This window comes from Xenopus tropicalis, chromosome 7 (genome assembly GCF_000004195.4).
Source record: "Xenopus tropicalis strain Nigerian chromosome 7, UCB_Xtro_10.0, whole genome shotgun sequence".
Lineage (NCBI taxonomy): Eukaryota > Metazoa > Chordata > Amphibia > Anura > Pipidae > Xenopus > Xenopus tropicalis.
The window spans coordinates 104,514,579-104,521,796 of record NC_030683.2 but is presented as its reverse complement, the minus strand read 5'-3'; positions in this window follow the sequence as shown (position 1 = coordinate 104,521,796).

The window sequence follows — 7,218 nt, the reverse complement described above, 5'->3', positions numbered from 1 at the left end:
TGGGGGGGCTCCTGTGTATGGGGGGCTCCTGTGTATGGGGGGGCTCCTGTGTATGGGGGGCTCCTGTGTATGGGGGGCTCCTGTGTATGGGGGGCTCCTGTGTATGGGGGGCTCTGTGTAAGGAGGGCTCCTGTGTATGGGGGGGCTCCTGTGTATGGGGGGGCTCCTGTGTATGGGGGGGCTCCTGTGTATGGGGGGGCTCCTGTGTATGGGGGGCTCCTGTGTATGGGGGGCTCCTGTGTATGGGGGGGCTCTGTGTATGGGGGGACACTGTGTATGGGGGGGTACTGTGTATGGGGGGACACTGTAAGGAGGGCTACTGTGTATGGGGGCACTTTCTATGGGGGCATTGTGTATGGAGGGTACTTTCTATGGGGGCATTGTGTATGGGGGCTACTGTCTGTGGGGCAATTGAGGGCATGGTCTATGGGGTCAATTGAGGGCATGGTCTATGGGGTCAATTGGGGGTACTGTTTATGGGGGCAAATGGGGCACTGTATGGGGAGCACTGTCTATGGGGGTGCTGTCTATTGGGCCATCGTGGGCACTATTTTAACTATTTTAAAAATAAATTTTAAAAATGGGGTGTGGCAATTGGGGCATGGCCACAAAGTGGGCGTGGTCAAAAAATTTGCCGCACTGCGCGCGCGCCAAGTCTTTTTGTCCCTCTTTTCATTTTTAAAATGTTGGGAGGTATGCATTCTGTGCAGAAGTTATGGGTGCAACCGTCTGGTCATTGGCTTTATTCACATTCTTACATAGACCTGTGCTATGAAAAATGTAATAATACAATAATGTGGTGTATGGAGAACCCACGGCAGTGGAGTTATTATAGTGCAGTGCAGGGCCACTTTCAGAAATCACAGGGCCCCTCACAACAACATTTTCTGGGCCCCCTCCTCCCACATCCCGCCCCCAATGGCCCCTCCCCAGTGACCCCTCCCCAGTGACCCCTCCCCAGTGACCCCTCCCCAGTGACCCCTCCCCAGTGACCCCTCCTATCAGTACAAAGGACACACAGACATTGGTAGCCAGGGACCCCCCTCAACACTGGTAGCCAGAGCCCCCCTAAAACACTGGTAGCCAGCCCAGGGCCCTCCCCCAGTGTCCTCATACTATGGCCCACTCCCTGCTGCATCCAGCTCCCTCCTAGCATCCTCCAGCTCCCTCCTAGCATCCTCCAGCTCCCTCCTAGCATCCTCCAGCTCCCTCCTAGCATCCTCCAGCTCCCTCCTACCATCCTCCAGCTCCCCCTACCATCCTCCAGCTCCCCCTACCATCCTCCAGCTCCCCCTACCATCCTCCTGCTCCCCCTCCAGCATCCTCCAGCTCCCTCCTAGCATCCTCCAGCTCCCTCCTACCATCCTCCAGCTCCCCCTACCATCCTCCAGCTCCCCCTACCATCCTCCAGCTCCCCCTACCATCCTCCTGCTCCCCCTCCAGCATCCTCCAGCTCCCTCCCTAGCATCCTCCAGCTCCCTCCCTAGCATCCTCCAGCTCCCCCACCATTTTCCTGTCCCCCTCCAGCAGGGCCGGAACTAGGGGTAGGCAGAAGAGGCAGCTGCCTAGAGCGCAACGATTGGGGGGCGCCAGGCAGGAGCCTCTCCTGCCTACCCCATGTCATCTGTCATTGCCCCCACCGCTTGTCATTAGCGGTGGAGGCAATAACCGTTCGGATCACGCCCCCCTTTGCACTTCTCCCCCCCTTCGCTTGTGCTTTGGCGCGCATGCGCCATTCGGGGGGGGGGGGGGAAGTGGCCGACCGGGTTGCCTAGGGCGCCCGGTCAGCTTGGCCCGCCCCTGCCCTCCAGCATCCTCCAGCTCTCTCTTTACCATCCTCCAGCTCTCCCCTTGCATCCTCCAGCATCCTCCAGCTCTCTCTTTACCATCCTCCAGCTCTCTCTTTACCATCCTCCAGCTCTCTCTTTACCATCCTCCAGCTCTCCCCTTGCATCCTCCAGCTCTCCCCTTGCATCCTCCAGCTCTCCCCTTGCATCCTCCAGCTCTCCCCTTGCATCCTCCAGCTCTCCCCTTGCATCCTCCAGCTCTCCCCTTGCATCCTCCAGCTCTCCCCATGCATCCTCCAGCTCTCCCCATGCATCCTCCAGCTCTCCCCTTGCATCCTCCAGCTCTCCCCTTGCATCCTCCAGCTCTCCCCTTGCATCCTCCAGCTCTCCCCTTGCATCCTCCAGCTCTCCCCTTGCATCCTCCAGCTCTCCCCTTGCATCCTCCAGCTCTCCCCTTGCATCCTCCAGCTCTCCCCTTGCATCCTCCAGCTCTCCCCTTGCATCCTCCAGCTCTCCCCTTGCATCCTCCAGCTCTCCCCTTGCATCCTCCAGCTCTCCCCTACCATCCTCCAGCTCCCCCTCCAGCATCCTCCAGCTCCCCCTCCAGCATCCTCCAGCTCCCCCTCTAGCATCCTCCAGCTCCCCCTCCAGCATCCTTCAGCTCCCCCTCCAGCATCCTTCAGCTCCCCCTCCAGCATCCTCCAGCTCCCTCCCTTGCATCCTCCAGCTCCCCCCTACAATCCTCCGCTCTCCCCCACAGCATCCTCCAGCTCGCTCTCCCACCGCCCGCGTCCTCCTGCTTCCTGTGGCTCCCCCTGCTCCCCTAGCGTCCGCCTGCTTCGTGAGCCTGTTTCGTCCCGCTGCATGTCGCCCGGCTCCCTGCTGCATCCACTGTTTTATAACTTTGTGCCCTGTGCGTACTGACATCATACGTACGCACGGGGTGCAACCTATTGAAACACCCCACTGGCAACCAATGACAGGGCCCATATATGTATAAACGGGCCCCGAGTTGATAACTTTTTACGGCTGGGCCCCTTTTAAAGTGAAGGATCGTCCGGGCCTGGGACAACAGTCCCCCCTGTCCCCCCCCTGATGGCGGCCCTGGTGCAGTGACTTCACTTTGTATAGGATAATCCTACTGAATGACCAAAGGCCCAGCATTGAAATAATTACACCCACATATGAGTAGTATTACTACTATGAGGTTACTTGCTGGAACTCAACGAGTCACCGAGAGCTTCTATGTACATGCAAATCCATCTGATCAATGACATGGGAGCTCCTTCCTCCATGCGTTGTGGGGGCTGATGTTAGCATGGCATTCTAGCCTCTCAGCTGCATAACAAGGGAAGGCAGAGGTATTCCTGTGTCTACTTGTTTGTGCAGAGAAGAGGCCAGGGGCAGGGGCTTTTTAGGTTGCTCCTTTCTCTGTCCCACCCAACATCCCCCAAGGCTTTTTCTGACAATGGATGGTGTGTAGAGGCTAGTCACCAAGCAATGTCAGTGAACCTAGGTGCTCTAAAGACACTTGTCTGGAGACATGCATATTACTTAATTTCCCAGTCACCATTTAAAGCTATATGTGACATATGACCTAGAAATACCACATATTTTGGCTTTTACCTTATTTTATATACAGTTGTGAGGTTTTCAGTTTATATTAGCTCCCACATCATAACCCCTCTGGTTTGGTTACTTTCAAAATCCTTTTCCCCATGATCTGAAGTTTAAAGTTTACTGCCAATAGATTTGCAACATTAGTGCCACCTAGAACATGCATATTTTTTATCCAGTTTTGCACATTTTGAGATTGCAGTGCTGTCCTAAATGAGCCTTATCGATCAGCTCTGTACTTGTATAGCTAGTTAAAATCCAATACCCGAATTCCATCCTGCTCATAGCAGTGCTCTTAATTAGCAAATTCATTTTATATAATTAAAACAATATTGCTAGATTCAAATGAGTGCATTCAGCATTTTCAGGTAATTCTCTGAAGATTAATTAAAATGCTTTATATTGCATTCATTAATTTCTGACAGCTGGAATAGATCATCCAGTACTTAGCTAAACCGTAGAATAATTGTAAGAAGTGGGAACACTAAAGGAACCTTTAATAATAAACAAGTATATCAGTGAGACAATGTCTGCATGTCAGATTCCTAGTCTGCAGCATAAAGGGACCAAACTGCATTTTTTTCTGCAGATGTTAGCAGTCTGTACATAATGTATAAACATATTATAGATTAATTAAAAATATGCAGCCGTTTCATTATTTAGTGTAATAATATTTTTAAACTGTTACCTAAGCCTGGCCCCCTGTTCTCCTGTTGATCAGGCTGACTATTTTGAGATAGTAAAAGTAGTTGGCTGTCCTCAGCCTGCCTTCAACCTGAATCTTTCAAATCCCACAATTCCCTGCACACGTCATGTCAATAAAGGAAAATAACATCAGAGTTCAATGCATTGTGGGTTATGTAGTTCCTACATGCTTTCTGTAAGCTGTGGAAAAATAGCTACAATCTATAACATTCATGTTTTAGTCCCTCCTCCCCTGCCAGGATTTCAAATGATGCAGAAGTGACACATTAGAAGAAGGAGGGTGAATGGGAAAACCAGGTGTTTTAAAGCTTTGATTAATAGAATGAAGTGTATTTGTTTTGTGTTGGCACCGCATTAAACACACATAACTGCTGATATGAAAGTGTCAGTGTGCAGAATGATGTGTTCAAAATACCTTCCACCCTTTAACATGAAATGACTGAATGCAGCCATCTTAACTATGCGGCAGTTGCAGACAAGGTCTAACCAACCCCTTCTGATAAAAGGCTTTTGAAGCAACTTTCTAAAACTCCATAGTACATACAGTATGTATTCCATTCCTCCCTTGACATTCATATTTGATTACAATGAGTATATTCTAATATCTTTTCACCTAATTCAACCCCCTTACTGGATGTGTTTTCCTCACTGTATTACAATGCTTAGCTTAGTCATCACACTTGATATTAAATATATTTACTATACCATTAATATTAAAAACCTGGAAAGGATTACCATTACATAAATCTTGGAGGATATCTTTGCATAGAAATATTTATGTATATGATATAATCATGTTATAATACATATAACCTAATATATATGTCGTATAAATCTAGTTGAAATAGGTATGCTAGATTACATTTTATAGAATGCTTTACTGCCAGAGCATGCCAAAAATGCATTCACATTTGTAGTTAATCATTTTGTTTGTACCAGTGCATTATGTACCGCCCACCTTGACTTTGTGTTTAATATCTGGGATTACTCACTCACAGTGACTCTCAATTCTCTATTTAAAATGAGCCTATTTAATGTTTATGTGTGGTTCCCTCTTCTGAATATGTTACTCACCTTTCCTTTTCACCATGTTTATACAGAATATACTTGTGGTTTCTGACTGTAACACTTACCTAAAGCAATGCATTATCTTGAAATTGCCCCCTGGTGCCAGGCATTGGCTGTGATACTGATGTTGACCCATTAGTGTAACCTTGGTGCAACACCACCCAATACAGAAAGTGGTCCTCCATATTAAATACCTGAGGTAGAAACTTAAGGATCACAGTGCAAATGATCTGACTTCAGATATATTACAATATATTATATATTGATATATTACAATATAAAACTCACATCGGTTTTTAAATATATAGCTTTCATTTATTCATTAACAGACAACTTTTCATTCAAATACATTTATATTAAAATATGTTCAAAAGGGAACCTTTATAAAGTACAGCATCACTGCTAGAACAAGAAATTCCAAGAAAACCACAGAAAGGGAGATGGGTCAAAAAGCCCGGGTTGGTTCGTCCACAATGGTGCACTCAATATTTGTAGTAGCTGTAATATGATTGGTGTTTTAAAAGGTGACAGGGAATTCAAGTTTGAACATATATATATTTATATATATATATATATATATATATATAATATATATAGGGAACTTGTACCTGTACATATGATTATGAGAAACAATAACAAGGAGCAACCCACGTGGTCCTGTCCTTGGGTACCAACATTGAACTTAACAATCTGGTGCCCAAGTGCTTTACATTGAGTAGTGTTTTTTGAAAATAAATAACTAAACTGTATTTTTCTGTGTATATTAGGTTCCCATACCCCAATATGTCTGACACTAAAAGAGTTATTGCTCCTTATATAACATTTATGTAAATTGTTAAAGACAGAATAGATGATGGCACACACTGTTAGTGCTATATGGCAATGGAAAGACTGTGTCTGAACATCTTCTCAAGCTTCACTCACGCAAAGTGATAGGCGTCTATTATCTGACATTTCCAAAAGCAGTTTGTGCAGTATAAATCACTGATTCTTCAAAGATGCTCAAGGGCAGTAGAGACTGGTGTCACAAAAAGAAGGTACAATGAGGCCAGAAGCTGTTGGTTTGAAAGATCTGGACAAAGGACCGAAAAAAAAATATGGAGACAAGAACATTTCAAAGCAATGGAGAGATCTAAGGATGAAAACACACGGGCTGAAGTGACAGATGTGATATAGTAATAAGGCCAGAGAGAGAAGCAAAGGAACAGATGGAATAGTATTAGAATGATGGAGCCAAGCTGCAACGAGTGTCACAATATCATCACAAAATATTTTACTAAAGTATCAAAAAAGAGAAAAATTTGGTCCCGTGAATTCTGTACATAAAAACGTTACAAGCTCACAAATAAATCTTATAATATAATACATTTTATTTATGAAACAAGAGGAGTCCTAGTATTTTCTTTTTATTGCCTTTGTTCGGCAACATTAATCCTACCAGAACCTGCAGAGGTTAGAAGACCAATGTGCTGGCTGGTCCCGGGGAGATATGGTGGGCTACTGCTATTTATTATTCTACAAAATGAATCACTTTTTATATTTAAATCTGGGTGTAATTGCTGGATATTGATCTGCTAATCTGGGAAAATATGGTAGGCTGGTGACTGCATCGGCCCGAGATTTCAGTATTTGGCTAACCTCGCAACCCAGAACCCCATGTCATGCGAATATCAGAGGTTGGCGAAAATCTCATTCGAATGAACATTTATTTCTAAATTAAGTGCAGGTATGGGAACTGTTATCCAGAATGCTCGGGATCTGGGGTTTTCTATAACTTGGATTACCATTTACTCTTACGGATTACTCTTACCATTTTTTCTTTTTAAAAATTCGAATAAACTAATTTCCACAAATGTCTGACATTTACTACAAAGTCTGAAATGAAAAAGTATGTGCAGGAAAAAATTGCAGAAAAGTCGCAAATTCTTTGAATTGTTGCACCAAAACCTCTACTTTTTAGAACTGTCACACAAAAAAAGCAGCATTTTGGGGTGTTTAACCTTGAAAGCAAGTCAAAAACGCAGTCCTCTTGTTATATGTT